The sequence below is a fragment of the Chlorocebus sabaeus genome, chromosome 15 (assembly GCF_047675955.1).
Source record: "Chlorocebus sabaeus isolate Y175 chromosome 15, mChlSab1.0.hap1, whole genome shotgun sequence".
Classification (NCBI taxonomy): domain Eukaryota; kingdom Metazoa; phylum Chordata; class Mammalia; order Primates; family Cercopithecidae; genus Chlorocebus; species Chlorocebus sabaeus.
Genome location: NC_132918.1, coordinates 63,012,936 through 63,032,050, shown reverse-complemented (window position 1 = coordinate 63,032,050; position 19,115 = coordinate 63,012,936). Strand labels below are relative to the sequence as shown.

The 19,115-nt window shown below is 34.2% G+C and overlaps 1 protein-coding gene across 12 annotated transcripts in view; it reads left to right on the top strand.

Moving 5' to 3' along the window:
* TBC1D5 (TBC1 domain family member 5) overlaps positions 1 to 19,115 on the top strand; it is a 567,416-nt gene that overhangs the window by 149,688 nt on the left and 398,613 nt on the right. For 8 of the 12 annotated variants that reach the window (XM_073023627.1, XM_073023626.1, XM_073023632.1 and 5 more), the window contains one exon: positions 8,916 to 9,038. The exons of 3 other annotated variants lie outside the window; for them this stretch is intronic. The gene's annotated coding sequence lies outside the window, so the exon portion shown is untranslated. Of the gene's footprint in view, positions 1 to 8,915; positions 9,039 to 19,115 lie in introns of those variants that run through there. One more of the 12 variants, XM_073023633.1, reaches the window with a different exon arrangement.

Sequence of the window (19,115 nt, the reverse complement as noted above, 5' to 3'; positions counted from 1 at the left end):
GAAATAGTGATATTTTGAAATCCCATCATGTGAATTAAGAATAAAATGTTATCAGCACAAAATGACAATTATAGGTATGCATCATAGAATCACAGCCATAAATACCATAAAGAAGGACAAAGGTATTGTAGTTGCTTAGTTTTTGTAGTGTAACTTTTCTGTAAAGCTAACTTTCAGAGTCACTTGTAATAATCAGGTTTCTTGATTGACTAATCTATTCATTGTCAGGGAATGCAAATTTTTTTCCCTAGGAATTTTTTTTATGTGTTATTTTTCTCAATTTCTCTTATAGCCTAAGAAAATATTTTAGTGCTTTTGTATTTCTCAACTCTTTTGAGTCAAGCATGTTGCCCTCTCCTAAAGGATCTGTTTGTGCCTCTAAAAGTCACCTGGTGGAAATGTTAGAGAAGTGAAAAACCTTGAAAACCTGTATATCCAAACATAACTTTAACTGATTAAGGAAATATAGCAGTATTAAATACATGTAAAGAACTTTTCTGTAGTTCTCTCTTTGTAGAGGGGACTTAGAGGTTGCAACAATAACTTTAACAATTAAAATAATATAATAAGATGGAATGATGGAAGGATGAACAAATACATCGACATTATGATACTGCAGTACAATAAAATGTAATTGAAGATTCTGGATGATAGACATATGAGTGTGCAATGTAATTTTTTTCACCTTTTCTGTATATTTGAAAATATAATAAAATACTGAAAAAGTAGAATAATATCTGCAACTTTGAAATGCATTAAAAATAGGATGGTCTAGTAGATGTAGTTAGGTAAGTGATACAATACATATAGTAAAATGTCAATTGTAGAATCTAGGTAGTGGGTATGTGAATATTCACTATAACATTCTTATAACTTTTCTGAAAGTTTGAAAATTTTCAGAATAAAATGTTGTAGAAAATAGTGTTATAAATAGATTTTCTAGTTAGAGATCTGAGTTATAGTTGTGTGAAGTTAGGCAAGTTACTTAATCTGTGAGCCATGGTTTCCTCATCTGTGAAGTGTGAATAATGCCTAGTTTGTAAATTGTTTTGAATGTTAGAGAAAAAAAAAAAAAATCCGTCAAGCTGCTGGTGAATGATAGGCATTTGATAATGCTTCTGATAATACTGAAACCATACACTTCAAATTTATATATTGTATCTTGGTTCTTGCTTACTATTTTTTAAATTTCAGAATAAAATTTTATGGATATGTGGGCCAGTTAACTTACTGGATGGAACTCAGGATAAGGTAAGGTCAAGGCCTCCACTTTCAGAGTCTGTATGTTTCATACTGGCTAAGTCTCCAAGAGTCACAGCTTGAGCTCTACTGATGGAAAGTTGGGATCATTCTTATAGCAATGATGGAACCTCTGACTTTCTAGTACCTGTAAAAAACACTTTTGATGTACCTTTTAAAATATTTTCATTTTGTAAATTGCTTATAAGTTCTCCAAAGTGAAGAGACTGTATATATGTCTTAATTGATAATTTGATGTGAATATATGTATACCATATGTCACTGCTAGCTTTTTTGATGCATTAAGTTTTATAGAATATATAGTAGACGAAAATTATATTTACTGCTAAATAAACATTTATAACATGTATTTATGTATTTACAAATATATAAATATATATTGCTTAATAATCAGTATTACTTTCTCTGTCAGTGATGTGTTTTTCTTTTTTCCTAACAAAAACCAGTTATCCTTTGGTTCCCTTTAAAGAAATGAAGTTGGATTTCTGGTTTGAGTTTCAGGCTCAAGTGCATTTATAATATACAGTCCTCTTGTTTTTTTATTTGCTCTGTTTCATATGCAGGGTGGATAAAAATTACTGAACTTTTTATATTTATGTAAATTTATTTAAAATTAAATTCAAATTTACTACCATATGCCTCATGGGCTAAACATAATATAGACTATTATAATCATTTATATAAATTGGTTTTAAAAACCAGTTCAATATGTTGAATCAATATGTCATGAATTTCATATCTATATAGTTGTCATCCTAGTAAATTCCATGACATGTACTTTTACAGCATACAGATTTTAAATACAATTGAATAGACTTTTCTAGCCTGCATTATGGAGGAACTTCTGTTGTCATCCAGTTGACTGATTTAATATTAGAAAAGAACCATGATGCTTAAATATGAACCAGCCAGATTTTGTATATCTATCAAATCTTTCAGGATTGGGTTTTTATCTTTCAGTGATATTTGCTGATTATTCTCTGTTTGCAAATTTTTAGATGATGTAGAATAACATGAAAACAAATATTTACTTCAAGGGGTTATTCAAAGAGTGCCCTTGTTCTCTTTCTGTGGGTATTTGCCAGTGTATGGCTACAAATCTTGATGAAACATTAGGGTAATTACAAGGCATCTTTAAACCCATATACCTATATATTTTGTCAATTAATGAAGAGTAAAAGCACATCTTATGTGTATGCAGGGCAGATCTGTGATTTTTTTGAAATTAAAATGCATCAACATATTCAGATAGTTGGGGAGCAGTACTTTATTAGGAATACCAAATGCTGTATAGCTACATGAGTAAAAATTTAAACATGAGTAAAACTTGGGCAATTTTAAGATAGAAGAGATAAAAAGAAATATTGGGAGCAAAAAACAGACAATATATAATGTTATATGTTAATATTATATATGTTATTCTTGAGCAAAAACCTAGAACAATAGTAATGAATTATAAAATATGAAATATGTTTCCTATTGCCAATACAGAACAAAAATTTCCTTTTTATTCTTAAAAGATCTTCTTATGATTTAAATGTTAATTACTTAAATTTTGGTAAAAACTTCAAATAAGGGAGATTTAGTATAATCAACTTATATATTTGTCATTGACCTTGAATCTTAACCAGTGCAATATCATATTTTACTGTGAAAGTATAAAAATTAGTTCTTTTATTAGTAAAATTTAATGGTTATACTACTGAATGCTTAACAAAATAATGTTTAATATATAAACAAAAGCAGTTTCTACCAACTCTGACAGTGTTCTCTTTTTGTAACCAAACTATGTTAATGTGGGTTGACCTGCAGTTAGTCTTTATGGTTATAAAGAATTAGAATAATCTATTTTTAAAGAGTAATATATACCTTTCTAGCAACCTCTCTGTCATTCATTTGCTAAATATAAATTAGTAGTGAAAATACATGTATGTTTTAAATTCTTAGAGAATTTTTCCTAAACAATTGCCTGTTAGGGTCATTTGTTCTGAAAAATTATTCCTCCTACATTCAGAATTAAATGAAAAATGTAGAAGGGTGTTCACCTTTACGTTGCCATTCTAAATGCTTGCTAGAACATTATTAGTAAAGCCTGCGATGCTCTATGAAGAGAAGAGTTAGGAAGGAAAGCAGAATTAGTATACTCTTGTTTTGATTCAGTAGGTCAGGGTTTTTAATTAGTTTTGTGTAACCTGAGAATTTTATACCTGGATGCTTATTCTTGAATATCTTTTGGTCTCTTATACTTGTATCGTTCTTACCTTGTCATATATAGGTATATTTTGTTTATTTAGACCAATTTCTAATTGTCTTCAGAAAGCATCAAAGACTGAAGACTAGGTAATTTATTTTCAATGTGTAGTATTAACTGCTGTGCTGTATATACATTTTATATTTATGTCAGGAAAGGGTTGCAGAGGGGTGCTTTAGAACCACCTTTTCAGCTCTAAATAGCTATTGTGTACATATGGTAAGGTACTGCTGCTTAACAATTAGTAACTGCTTTGATGAAACTAAATTACATGTTTAAGTTCCCATCAGGAAGTCGCTTCACATATCTGTATTAATGTATTCAAGGCTCGAGAAGGAAAGTTAATTTTCCAGCTTAAATATTTAATTCAAGCTTAAAATTTAGTCTGTAATTAGAGCTCCCAAATGGCAGGAACATGGAGTATTTGTCCATTTTAATTAGATTGTTGTTTACCTATTAATTATATATCATATCTTGTCATATAGTTTTGATGGTAACAGATGGTGCTAGGAGTTAGTAAGGGTTTGAACAAAATAAGATTCCACATGATTTATTAAGTTGCACTTTATTAGTGAGTGGTCTGCTTTAGTCAGGTTATTCTCCCAAATAAGGACTGTGAAACATTTCACTAATTTTCGTAATTATTCTTTTGTGGACTCTTAAGAAATATTGAGCATAAAAAGTCTGAGATGAGAGATGTCTATTTAGAAACAAAATGAATTACTGGAGGCATCTTTATATTTAAGGAATACATATTACCAAATCATATAATTGGTATGAAGTTTAATGTATTTTGCTAGGACAGTGTTAGGGAAGTAAAATTTCATGTGTTGGTAAAAATGTAGGCATAGAAAATGTTTTATATATGTATACAAAATTATGATTTAGGATAGGAAAATAATAAGATGATGATTTAGTTATGTATATCAAAGACATTCCTTTCCTGCCGTTTGAATTTAACAAAAAGACTAGGTTCTTTGTTTACCAAAATATTCTAAGAGGAGTTCTAGTGTCTAGTGAAGTCGAAAAACAGAATTTCCATATTCAAAAAGTAAATGTCAACTAAATAGACCTTCTGAGTTTATTTATTCAAGATTTTATTAATTTTTCTGGTTAACTACTCAGTGTTCTAAAAGGAATAAATTTTATTTATGTGTATATGCATATATATGTGAAGGGATACAGACAGTAAAACAGAGAGAGGAGAGGGAAAGGGAGAAAAGGAAGGAGGGCTTAAAATTTTCAGCTTTTAGTCTTAGGTAGTTTATTAAAAATTTATTGGAATCCTTAATATCATTAGCTTTAGTTTGTGTTACTATTTATTAACTCTTAAGGTTCTTATTTTGAAATTGATGATGAGTGTTTTATAGCAAAAAGTAAGAAGGCCCTACTTTTATTAATTTAAAGATTTGCTCCAGAAGGGGATCCCTGATTCCTGTGTATCAGATCTTCAAAACTGTGGCCTTCTGTTACCTTTTACCTTCAGTAAGCAGCTTTGTTTTTGTTAGTTGTGTTTTGTCTTGTCTTGTTTTTGTATTTTAGTTTGTCCCTACTTACCAGTTTTTAGAAATAAAATTTGCTCTTGGTGTCAAAACTATTAATAATAATTCTTTGTGGTGGGGTGATATTTTAAGGTAAGTGCCTAATTCCACATGTTCACAGCAGACTGTAAGATGTGTAATCCATGAACTCCTAGTGTGTACAAAATGCTCACATAACTGAATATATTAAGCACTTAAGCTTATCTGTGTTACGGAATTGAGATCTTTATCACTATATATTACAGTGTCTTTAAAACTGATTTGTTCAGGAAAGAACTAAGTGATTTTTTTTCTCTACTGAATGAGGAAATTGTCGTTTTAATGTGGCTTTAGTTTCATGTTTTTCCTCCGTAGAATACTGAGTGCTTAAAAAGCAATCTCAAATATTGTGCTATAATGTTATAATATAGGAAGGATACTGCAGTATAGTTATAGTAATTAAAGAGACTATTGTAGGAAAAAATTATTTTTCATTTAGAATACCTGTAACCTTAGCTTGAAAGTTTGAATTTTTAACATTTCTTCCCTTTGTGAAAATGTGGGACTATATTTCCTTTGGCAAAGTTTTTCAAATGTAACGTACTAATTTTCAAAAAAAGAAAAACACTAAAAGCATGTAAGTTACTCTAATTTGAAAAGTTATCCTTTATAAAGGAATGAGATTATTTCTTTTTGTTAAAGCATGCGAAATATCATATACATTGGTTGTGTTGTTTTATCTGAGGCAATAAATATATAAATAAAAGACTATTTGTTGTTGTCAACAGAAATAGCAATTGAAAATAGAAATGAGGTTTTCTTTGCAGTTGATTCTTTTCAACTCCTGGCCTATCACTTTGCTTCTTGGAAAGACTTTTATTTCAACAGCCAGCCATGCATATATTTACCTTTTCCAAAGAAAATTGTAGTACTGATTACTTTTTCTGTAATTATTATGGTCTTTCTTTTCTTAAAATAGCAATATATGAAAAATATTTAGGAAAATGTGATGATTGATGAATTAGTTTTACTACTTAATACTGCTTTCAAGCAACATAATCAGTTAACTGATACTCCTTAAGGACTTTAAACATAGTACGCCAAAACTGTTACTGAATGAAGAGCTAATGTGCTTTGGCGTAGTGACCATTTGGGAAAAGATGATTGTAGGATTGACCTCCTAGTGATATGCAATCAGTGTTTTTAGACAGTGTCTTAAAAAAGTTAGTAGGTTGCATTAAATCCAGTTCCTTAGGCACACAAGTTTCCCCAGAACAGGTTTTAGGAGTAATAAGTACTGGGACAATAACAACTAAATACTAATTATTCCAAACATTAAAGAACAGAGGTTTTTTTTTTTTTTTTTTTCCTTCCTAGTAGAAAAACCTAACTTTAGAGTTCTCAACTTTCATTTTTTTCTTATATAATTGAGCAAAAGCACAACAAAAGTAAATATATGTTATATTTGATTTTTGGGCTCATTTTATTTTTTTCTTCTTTTTTTCCCACTCATGGTACTATACATTGTGACAGGTTCAAAATTAAAAATAATCTGTAAGCGGGATGTTGAAATCATCATGATTTGATGTCTGGATGCTGATTTGTTTTTAACATATAGGAAAAATGATAGCCATTTGTCTATGCTGACTACTTAAGAGAGAGGTGAGGATTTGATGAGATCCTCAGTGGTAGTGGTGGGACTTACATAGGGCATCGGCTAGCATGGTGGGTAGGATGGGTGAGTGCAGATTCTAAATATATTAGAAGTTCCTTGCCTGGAGCTCCTACCTCCTTCTTTCTTTAAGAATCAGTTCAAATTTATTTCTCTCGTAAAATATCTTAGCTTGTACATTCATTGTCACTTTGTGTGTACACTGATCATATTGAATTATGATTGTTTACATGTCTGTTTTCCATTAAACTGTAGGCCCGTGAAGCTTAAGTGGGGGTAGTAATTTATTTATATTTTTGCCTCCAATGTTTTCAGCACAATGATTTGATTCATAATAGATGTATAATAAATGCTTGTTAAAAGATGAATAAAAGTATTTCATTTTATAGGGTGTGGCTATCATGAAAGAGAATGCAGTAGATCTGTGAGGAGCTCTGTAAAGTTTTTCAACTTTTAAGTAATGATAAAAATATTTTTATAAGGCAATGTCTGGGTTGTTTTTTTCCTCCAGTTTGCTTTTCCAGGTTCAACTATCTTTATTTTTTGCTAATATATAAGTACTTCATGTGTTTGCTAAAATAGTCAAACAGTACCGAAATGTATGAAGTTAAAAACCACTTGTAATTCTTTCCCCAGTGATGACCATTGTTTCTTACTTGAATATGTCCTTCCAGACTGCTTTTTAAAAATATCTTCATCTTCTCTCATTTCCTTTTAAAATTTTATAAGCCCTTTCTAAAGATACTGTTTTGAAATCTTAATTCTTTACTCTTCACATTGTGAGTCTATAACCTTATATTATACAGAATGTACTTTGAGAATTCCAGGTGACATTTTCAGACCTTAAGTGTACTTCATTTTGAAATATATTTTTGCCTTTGCTTCTATGATATTATGCCTTCCTGATTTTCCTGATTCATTGTGTTGTATTCCTCAAGATCTAGTGCTTTTCTCTTCTCACTATACCCTTCTCTTGGCCATCTAGTCTGTGTCTATGACTTCAGTTAACCGCTTTGTATGTAGGACTCCCAAGTTAACAGATCCAGCCTAGGCTATTGTTATGACCTCCAGGCCTGCATATCTATCTATCTATTTGATGTCACTTTTCTTGGATTTCATGATGGTTCCTCAAATTTGACGAGTCTAAATTTAAGTTTATTATATTCTTCCTTTGTTCAGTCCTTCTCTGTTTAGTTTTCCCAATTTTAGTCAAGAATATCTTTCTATCCAGTTGTGCAACCAGAAAACTCTCTTACTATAACTAATCCATCAACAAATACCCCTTATCATGTACATAACTGATATATTTACGGATTTGTTTGGGACTTAGTTTTAATCTGTTTATCTGTATGTCTCTCTTTACACAAACCTTACACCTTTAAGTAACAGGATTTATTGTTTTTCTACATTATACGGCTATTCCCTTTATATCATTATTCTTTTAAAAATTGTAGGTATTCTCAGACAATCTGCGTGGACTTCAGAATCTTCCTGCCGTCTTCTGTCTCACAGTCCCTTTGGAATTTTTATTAGATTTGCATTAGGTGTATCAATTACTTTATAGAAAATTTATATATGCCAATAATAAGCATTCGCATCCAGGAGTATGTTGTGCATCTTGATTTGCCATTTGGGTCCTTCAAACAAGTCACACATTTTTTTTAATATCTAGGTTTTCACAATGCACCAAGACTGTTGTTGCCCTTGTGCTAGGTTATTTTAGTTATGGTTGGTATTGGTTTGTTTGGTGTTTAGCACAGTCCCTGGCATATCACTCACAGTAAATATTAAGTTTTGAGCAGTGTTTAGTGTATAGGGAATCTTTCTTTCTTTCTTCTTTTTTTTTTTTTATAAGTCATGCAGTCTTTATGATTTAAAATTTTTAAAATTTGATTATCTTCAGTTTTTGTAGACACTATTAGGTGCAAATTATAATTTTGTCTTCCTTTTAAAATTTATACTTCTGATTTCTTTTACTTGACCTACTGAGTTGGGTAAAATCTCTCTAACAATGTTGAATTAATAGGATTGGCATTAATAGCTAATATCTTTAGGTGTCTGTGTTTAAATGGCAAAATCCATTTATGTTTTGCATTATAAATGCTATTTATGAGTTTTTTTTCACCCTAATGCTGTATTGATGCATGGAAGTTTTATATTTTGTTTGCTTAGTTTATTTTTATTTTAATTTAGTTAATTAAATTTTTTTTAGAGAGGAGTCTCACTCTGTCATCCAGTCTGGAATATAGTGGTGCAGTCATAGCCCATTGTAGCCTCCATCTCAAGGACTCAAGAGATCTTCCCTCAGAGGCCTCCCAAGTAGCTGGGATTACAGGTATGTGCCATCATACTCTGCTAATTGAAACAAAGTTTTTTTTTAATCAAAGGTTTGCCACATTGAGTGACACATTGTTACATCTTTTTTCCTTTAGTTGACTTACATAATCAGTTAATAGACTTTGTAATCTTTGCCCTTGCATTTGTGAAAAGATTACTTCTTGTTCATGATGTATTGTGAGATTATTCCTCTTGTGCTCTCTTTGTCATGTTTTGGGGTTAGGATCATGCCAACATAAAATGACAGTTTCTTTCTTTTTGGAAATTTGTCCTTTCTTAGAACAGATTTGTCCTTTCTTATTTTTTATTTCATTTAGATCTTCAAATTTGTTGGCCTAAAGCTGTACATAATACTCTTCACCCTCCCGCTCCAGTGTTTAAATAATCTTATTGAGGGCTGGTGTTATATTATCTTTGTTGCTGTTACTAACAATACTTTGTTTTTTCCCCTTCCACTTGGTCAACTTATCAAAATTTAGTCTATTTTATTGAGCTTGCAAAGAAGGAGAGAACTAGCTTGTTTGCTTCTCTGCTATTTTATTTGGTTTATTTTGTTTTTATAATCTTCTTAAGATAAGTGCTAGCTCATTTATTTGTTATATTTTCTTTTGTTTTACATTTAACAGAGAGCTAATTTACGATTTTTTTGCTCTTACTAGAGCTTTGATTGAACCCTCTAAGTTTTTACATGTATATGTAAAAAAGTGTGTGTATCATTTGTATGATATGTGTATGAAATTAATTTGCTTTAATTAGCTTTCAACCTTTTCATCATAACCTAGATCACAGATACAGAAAACCATTCAAAACAAATATATGTCTTGGTGAATTATTTTAAGGTAAACGTGCTTGTAATTATTACTTAAGTCAAGAAATAGAACTTTACCAGCCACTGCAGAAGCTCTTTAATATGTTCTATGCCAGTCACAACCCTCTTTTTCCCTCCAAAAGTAACTTCTGACTTTCAGAATAATAAATTATTTCTGTTTCTTTATTTTTTTTTTTGAGACGGAGTCTTGCTCTGTTCCCCAGGCAGATCTCAGTGGTGCGATCTCAGCTCACTGCAAGCTCCGCCTCCCGGGTTCACGCCATTATCCTGCCTCAGCCTCCTAAGTAGCTGGGACTGCAGGCGCCCGCCACCGCACCCGGCTAATTTTTTTGTATTTTTAGTAGAGACAGGGTTTCACCGTGTTAGCCAGGATGGTCTCGATATCCTGACGTCGTGATGTGCCCACGTCGGCCTCCCACAGTGCTGGGATTACAGGCGTGAGCCACTGCGCCCGGCCCTATTTCTGTTTCTTTATGGTTTTGTCACTTAAGTGTGCGTCTCTAGACAGTATAGTTTAGAATTGTTCATGTTCACTTCAAAAAAGTTTTTTTTTTTTTTGAGATGGGGTCTTGCTCTGTCACCCAGCCTGGAGTGCAGTGGTGTCATATCTGCTCACTGCAACTTCTGCCTCCCTGGTTCAAGCTATTCTCCTGCCTCAGCCTCCCTAGTAACTGGGATTACAGCTGTGGGCCACGACGCCCAGCTAATTTTTGTATTTTTAGTAGAGATGGGGTTTCACCATGTTGGCCAGGCTAGTCTTGAACTCCTGACCTCATGATCTGCCCGCTTCAGCCTCCCGAAGTGCTGGGATTACTCCCAAAGTGGTGTGAGCCACGGTACCCGGCCTCCCCTGCGTGCGCTCCCCCGCCCGCACTCTTTTTTAGACAGGATTTTACTCTGTTGCCCAGGTTGGAATGCAGTGGCATAATCACAGCTCATTGCAGCCTTGAACTCCTGGGCTCAAGTGATCCTCCTGCCTAAGCCTCCTGAGTAGCTAGGACTACAGATGCATACCACCATGGACCGTGGCTGGCTTATTTTTAAATTTTTTTAGAGACATGGTGTCTCATTTCGTTGCCCAGGCTAGTCTTGAGCTCCTGGCTTCATCCTCCTGACTCGTCCTTCCAAAGTGATGAATTGAGCCACTGAGTCTGGACTATATTTTCCTTTGAAGACTTTCTTAAGCAGTAGGTTTTTCCCTCCAGCCCTTTCTTTTCTTTATATGTTATTCACTGAAGTACCTGAGTTGTTTGACCTGCTGAGTTCCCTGCAATCTGTATTTTGTCCATCTTGTATTCATGGTGAAGTTAAACATTTTGTTCTATGTTTTTTTCTAAGTTGGCAGGTAGTGTCAGAGTTTGATTGCATTTAAACTTAATCCCTTAGATAGGACTGTAGGTGCCATTGTATTTTCTCATCAGGAGGCACATAGTGTCTTTTTAAAATTTTAAATGTTGGCAGGTATTGATTCTCAAAGCGTGCATCCATTAAGTCATCATGTCATATGTTATATAGTGTTTTTGTTATGTAAAGTAACTAGAAATGAAATCTGTTTCCATTTGATTATCTAACAGGGACTTTTTTGTCATTAAGAGAGTCTAGATTTGTCCGGGCGAGGTGGCTCACGCCTGTAATCCCAGCACTTTGGGAGACTGAGGTGGGTGGATCACGAGGTCAGGAGTTCGAGACCAGCCTGGCCAATATAGTGAAACCCATCTCTACTAAAAATACAAAAAATTAGCCGTGCATGGTGGCGGGTGCCTGTAGTCCCAGGTACTTGGGAGGCTGAGGCAGGAGTATCACTTGAACCCAGGAGGCAGAGGTTGCAGTGAGCCGAGATCGTGCCATTGGACTCCAGCTAGGGCAACAGTGCGAGACTCTGTCTCAAAAAAAAAAAAAAAAAAAATTCTAGATTTGTATTGTGGTCAATGAATGTGAATTCTACATTCTCACAGTGTATGAATATGATCTTTATCTCCTCTTACATATGAAAATTTGCAAATGTCCTATGGCATTTGTAAAGATTTATCTTATTTTGCTTGTCATTTAAACGTTTTAGGCCAGGCTTGGTGGCTCATGCCTGTAATACCAGCACTTTGGTGGGAGTCCAAGGTGGGCAGATCACTTGACATCAGGAGTTTGAGACCAGCCTGGCCAACATGGTGAAACCCCATCTCTACCAAAAATACAAAAAATTAGCTGGGTGTGGTGCTGCATGCCTGTAATGCCAGCTACTTGGGAGGCTGAGGCAGGAGAATTGCTTGAACCTGGGAGGCAGAGGTTGCAGGGACCTGAGATGCCACTGCACTCCAGCCTGGGCAACAGAGTGAGACATCGTCTTAAAAAAGAAAAAAAAGTTTTTTATATATATAGCTATTAAAAATGAAGATTTATTTATTTATTTATTAGAAAGAGAATAGGAAATAGACCATAAAATATTTAGGAAATTGATGCGGAAAATATGGAGAATGAAAGATTTAGTTTCTATATTGTGATTGAAGGCTGAAAGATTTCGTTTCTATATTGTGATTGAAGGCTGAGAGTGTGATTAAACATACGATTTAGAACAGGGGTTGATAAAATCTGGCCCATGAGCTAAATCTGGCCTGACATCCATTTTTGTACAACCTACAAACCAAGAATGGTTTTGTTTTAAAACAGTTTAAAAAATTCAAAGGAGGAATGCAATTTCTTGACATATGAACATTATATGAAATTCACATTTGTGTCTATAAATAAAGTTTTATTGTAACACAGCCATGCTTATTACTTTACAGCAAAGTTAAGCAGTTGCAACAGCTACTGTATGGCCCACAGAGCCTAAAATATTTACTATATCTAGTTGTTTTTCAGAATAATGTTGCCAATACCTAGCTGAGAACAACCCCTTTTTCCTCATCTTTCTCACTCCCATTTAATCTGTTATTAACAATAAATGATTTCTTGTGGGAGACCTTTTTGAAAAATATTCCCATATGTAACTATGAATTCAACCTGTTCATGACTATTAGTTTTTGATCACATCGAAATTCATTATTTTTTGTTTTTTTAATTATTTTATTATTTATTATTATTGGATACTTTTAAAATAGAAGTCCATTTTATATTGACTATGTTATTAAATCAGTGACTTTTCCTAAATGCTTTTCACACAGTCTTGGCAATTGTTACTATTAAATTATAATTTAAGGTGATAATTTTATATTATATAGTTGGTTACATTTGTGTTTTCCGTAAAGATTTCCTTATTTACATAAACTGACATTGCACCTTAAGTAAACGAATTGTTGAAATCATTCAGAGAGCAAATCCTCTCAGGTTTTGGGATAGGATTGTGATTTTATTAAGGGTTAAATTTTAGAGTTGACTTCTTATAATGTCATAGTTTGTTGTTTTTAGGAGCTATAAAATAGAATTATAGTAGAACAAGGGTTCTTGAAAAAGTACTCTGGTAATATGTATATGGGTAGACAGAAGAACTTGGTTGTTGGAAACCATGCATATGGGTTACTTCAATCTGCAAGAGATAGGTTTTGCATCATGAAAATTTCTAATGTTTTCATAACATGATTGTGCTGGGTAATCAGAAAGCCAGGACTGACTCATTCTTAGAAATCAAGATACCCCTGTTTTGTTTTGGTGTGTAGCTGTGTCTTTCTCTGTGTCTGTATCCTGATTGTTTTACTTAAATTTCTGATATTTATGTCCTGATAAATTTTAAAATGTTAATTTTTAACATTAAAAAAAAATCTTCCTATAGCTGTTGCTTGGTTTAGATACAAAGAACAAAAATTAGCTCAGCATGGTTGCATGTGTCTGACCCCAGCCACTAGGGAAGGTGAGGTGGGAGGATCACTTGAGCATGGGAGGTTGAGGCAGCAGTGAGCAGTGACTGTGTCACTATACTCTGGCCTGGGTGACAGAGTGATACCCTGTCTCAAAAACAATGACAACAACAACAAAAACAAAACAAAGAATGCCAGAATGTAGACCACAAATGAAAGTTGCAGTGAAAGCAAGCAAAATATATTTCCATTTTAATGCTTGTTAGCAGCAAATTGCATTGTTAAACTTTATATTTTTATTTGGAAAAGTGATGTATCGGCACACAAACTTCTTATCCTCAACAACATACATCCAAATGGAATGTTAAGCTATTGTGTGGCAAAGTAGCTCTGAGAAAACGGAGACTATCACTCTTGGTTTTTTTTTTTCTCACATACATAGGTTTCATAGCTATCTTGTTTCTAAAATTGTTCATGGAAAATTTCTTAATTTTTGTTATGATCAGTTACTGATGTATAAATATCTGATTCTATTTGCCAACAAATAGTTAGAATTGATACTTGCTCTTTGACTAATCAGTTAAACATTTATCAGCACTAATATGCTTTTCATTCATGTTAAGCAGTTGTTTCTATTTTTTATTTTTATTTTGTGTTGAGGGAGGAAGGTACTTTAGGTTGTGCGACATGAATTTTGTAGCAATATAAAAATGTAAATTTGTTTTGGCTTTTCCTACTCTGACTTTTCCTTCATGTGTGTTTACCAATGTCTTCAATGGTTTTCTTCTACTTGTTTATTCTTTTATTTCTGTTTGTATTCATCAAAACAAAAGAAGTGGTCAGTGAGTATAGTTCACTTCTGTATGTAAATTATTGTTCTAAGGCAGTTAATAATGGTAACTTCATGCTATTAAGGGTTCTGTAGTATATAGCAATTATTTATGGAAAGTTTTCTTAAGTAAATTGTTAATAAAAATAATTATATTATCAAAATTTGAAAATGAGTTACCTTTTTGATAAATCAGAGCTAATTTAAGATTATCTTTTAAAAATGTCACTCATGATCAGTTGCATTCTATTAAGCTTTCAGGGATGGGACAGAAAGGTATGCAGCAAGACATGCCAAAATCAAACCTTATGCTTTTGGAGATTATTCCGATATTAGCTTGTAAGAGGGCATCAAGAGGAGAAACCAAAGGTGTAGAGGCAGGCTTAGTAGTTATTGTAATGTCTGTGGTAAGCAATGAGGAGAGCCTAAATCGAGTAATGACTAGTCATGAAAAGGTGAAGATGACGATGAAAATACAGGAAATGGAAATGAATTTTAAACCAATAGAAATTTCTTACTTTTTGGTAGGCTTAAAAACAAACTAGGCCAAGCACGGTGGCTTGTGCCTGTAATCCTAGCACTTTGGGAGGCCACAGCGGGTGGATCACCTGAGGTCAAGAATTCAAGACCAGCTTGGCCAACATGGTGAAACACTGTCTCTACTAAAAATACCAAAAAATCAGCCAGTTGTGGTGTTGCATACCTGTAGTCCCAGCTACTTGGGAGACTGAGGCAGGAGAGTCACTTAAACCTGGAGGCAGAGGTTGCAGGGAATTGAGATTGCGCCACTGCCTGGGTGACAATGAGACCCTGTCTCAAAAAAAAAACCAAAAACCAAACTATTGGATACCAGCAATTTCAATGGTTAGACATGTAAACTAAACATAAAATTCTAAGCTCCCCAACCAACTGAATGGATCCTCTTGTTGTCCAAGGGGATTCCAAAGAACTCTGAAAATCTTGCTCACGCCATGGCAGGAATGGAAAGATCTGTCATGGCTTGTTTGTACTCTTCTTGCTTTGGAGTTCAGGCACAAAACTGAGCAGCATTAACATTAAAATAGAGATTATAAGACTGACAAAACAGACTCTTTGTAGCACTAAGATAACAAATACCACCCTGACTGTAGTATAGCATCGCATGACAGATAGCAGGCCCTGTAAGAAATTAAAGTATTTTACCCCATATTTAACATATTTTGAAATGGCCCTTCAGGGTTCTCTCTTGTGGGAGAAGTTTACATTCTGAATAGACTCCCATTCCCATTCCCTTCCCAGCTGTTTTTCTGATCCTGAAGAGATTAGCTGAGAGTCCAATACCTTTTAAAGATTTAGTAGGAAACAGTTGCCATCTATGGCCTCTACATAACTCTTTTAACTAATTGCCAACCAGAAAATCTTTGAATCCACCTATGACCTGGAAGCCCCCTTGCTTGGAGATGCCCCGCCTTTCTGGACTGAACCAGTGTATACCTCACGTATATTGATTCATGTCTTATGTATCCCTAAAATGTATAAAATCAAGCTATAAACCCAGCCACCTTGGGAACATGTTCTTAGGACCTCTTGAGGCTGTGCCACGTGTCATGTTCCTTAACTTTGGCAAAATAAACTTCTAAATTGATTGGGACTTGTCTCAGATACATTTTGGTTTACAGAGTTAATAAATTCATTGTCAACTTGCATTAGAAAAGAAAGCACAAGGCCCGGCGCAGTGGCTCACGCCTGTAATCCCAGCACTTTGGGAGGCCTACAAGGGCAGATCACAAGGTCAGGAGATCGAGACCATTTTGGCCAACATGGTGAAACCCTGTCTTTACTAAAAATACAAAAATTAGCTGAGCGTGGTGGCATGTGCCTGTAATCCCAGATACTCGGGAGGCTGAGGCAGGAGAATCGCTTGAACCTGGGAGGCGGAGTTTACAGTGAGCCGAGATCACACCACTGCACTCTAGCCTGGTGACAGAGTAAGACTCTGTCTCCCCCCCCAAAAAAAAAAAAGAAAAGAAAAGCACAGATATTAAATATATGAAAGGAAGAGATAATGGAAGGGCTTTACAAATTACAAGGAAACTGTCAGTGATTCAAGCATGGAAAGATTTTAGGGAGAAAGTAGATGTGGTTTTTAATACCCAAATTCTACATGCCCTACAGGCCAAATTCCATTTGTGTAAAGCCTTTAGTCAGTACCCAAGTGCAGAAAAGTGCTTCATGATGGGAGAGAATAAAGAATGTATGTATTATTCGTCAATAACCTTTGTTGGTTTTCTGGAACATGTTCCTGTGCATAACATAACAAAAGAATAATAAGAAAGAAAAGTTGTATCCTTGTGCTTCACTTCAACCAGAGTATGTCCAAACTAAGCCTCTTAGATAAAATTTCCTGCCTACGGTAGTGTTTTCTTTTGCCATTTCACTATCCTTTGAGGACATGTACCAGCTCCATCCCAGGAGAGCTTCCCCACTGGTTTCATTAGCTATGAGCAGCCATTAGAACTCTGACTGGTCTCCCACATTACTCCACTGTGAGTTGTGTTATAATTTCTTTGAAATATTATTTTCAAAAGATGTTTCTGGGTGAGTTCCTTTAAAAGACTGGAGTAGTGAAATGGTAAGTAATGGGCTTGGTTAACGGCTTTTTGTATTGACTGATAATCTCTTCACAGTGACCTCAAGCTGTTATGTACATTTTAGGTTATTTGATGCAGTCTTTTCTCACCAAATATGTTATGCTGCTGTAGAATAGGGATTCAATCTTATATGTCCTTGTATTCCTTAATTTATGAGATGGATGAGGTGAAGGTTGGCTGTAAAAATAGTACATGCCATACAAACAGAAGATACTACATACTTAAACTGACATAGTAGGCTGAATATTTAGGGAACAGATGTTGACAGAATTTAAAAGAGGGAAGGAACACTTGTCCATAGAAAATTCAGCCAGTTCCCTATTGGTAAATGCTTGGATTGTTGTCAACATTTAGTTTCTGTAAACAATATTGTAATGAATAAGCTTATATAGGTCCTCAGTCTCTTATCTGAACCCATAAGGGGACTAAATGTTTTGGTATTCATAATTTTCTGGATTTTAGAATTGTTAATGTGATACATGTTCTAAAATTACAGAACACTTCCAGTGGAGGCAGCACTCAGTAAACAAATAAGTTACTATTTCCGATGGAAAATGTGTGATTATTCACACTGTTGGTTAAATAAAGACCATAAATAGCTTTATATCAATTCAAGTCAAATTTTGTTGCCAAACGACTTTGTGTCAAAGTTAGGATATATCGCTTGTGGCTTTTGGAGATTTGGGACATGTACATATGTATGTGTGTGCTGTTAGACTTGTAGGAATAATTTCCAGTTTGGATTTTCTGGATCAAGAGAAAATACATTTGTAGTTTTGTTAAATAGTACCAATCCCCCTCCCTTGGTGTTGTACCATTTCCTACTTTTTTCAGCAACGTGTGGAGGGAAAGCTGGTCTTTCCCAGTCTTACTACTAATGTGTGTTGCCAGACTTTTGGATTTTTGCCAGTGTAATAAGTGAAAAATAGGAATCTCATTGTAATTTTACAAGGAATATTTTAAAAGACAAGAATTGCAGTTCTTATGGCTTTGGCTAAGGACTTTGTGTATTGACTGATAACCTCTTTACAGTGACTATGAAGAGTTCCTTAAATAGCAGCAGGGACACATGAGACCATTCCCTCTCTTTCTTACCCATCTCTCTTTTGTCTCAAATATGGTGCCCCAAGTATATTTGTGCTTTGTCTGTTAATCTAGTAAAGAGTGAACACCTATCATGTAGTCAATTTTGTATTTTTCACTGAATTTGTATAATGACAGTATATTTTCTGTCTCCCAGGCAGGATTTCAGGCTAAAACATTAACAGTAAACAAAAACACTGAGAAATGCAAAATTTTCATGTTACATGTTAGGATATACTCTTTCTCTAGCCCCACAACTCTGGATTTATTCTAAAGCTCAGTTCTGCCTTTGGGCCTCTGTATTACCTGTTTCTTCTCACTGGAATAAATAACCTTCATCCAAACTCCCATGACACACTCCTTTTTTGTCACTCAACTCGTTTAAATGTCACCTCTTCAGATACCTGAATACCCAATCTAAAATAGACCCCATTCTCTATCTTATCAACTTTTTACGATTTTTATCATAGCTATTAGCACCACCACCTGGTGTTTTTATATTTGTTTATTTTCTATCTCTCACCAGTAGTATTTAAACTCTATTTGATCAGAGGCTACTGTCTTATTTAGTACTATGTCCTAGGGCCTAGAGTTGTGCCAGGCATGTGTTCCATTTTTAGTAATCGCTCTTGGAATCAATGTCTTCTTTCATGATTTGCCTTTCTGCTTACTTCAACCTCCAGAATGATCTTCCCCTCAACCTGGTCTAGTCAACTCCTATATATCCTTCAGTGTGCTGTTTGATTTAGGAAAGTGATTTATACAATTTATTCAGAAACTAATAATTATTTTGATTTTCCTTTGAAATGTTTCCAAAATTCTCAACTTGAATTATGATTTTGAAGCATAAGGTCTCTAACAGGAGGGAGCTTTGTCCAGCCATGTTAGTTCCTTTGCTTTATAAAGCTTACTTCTTTGA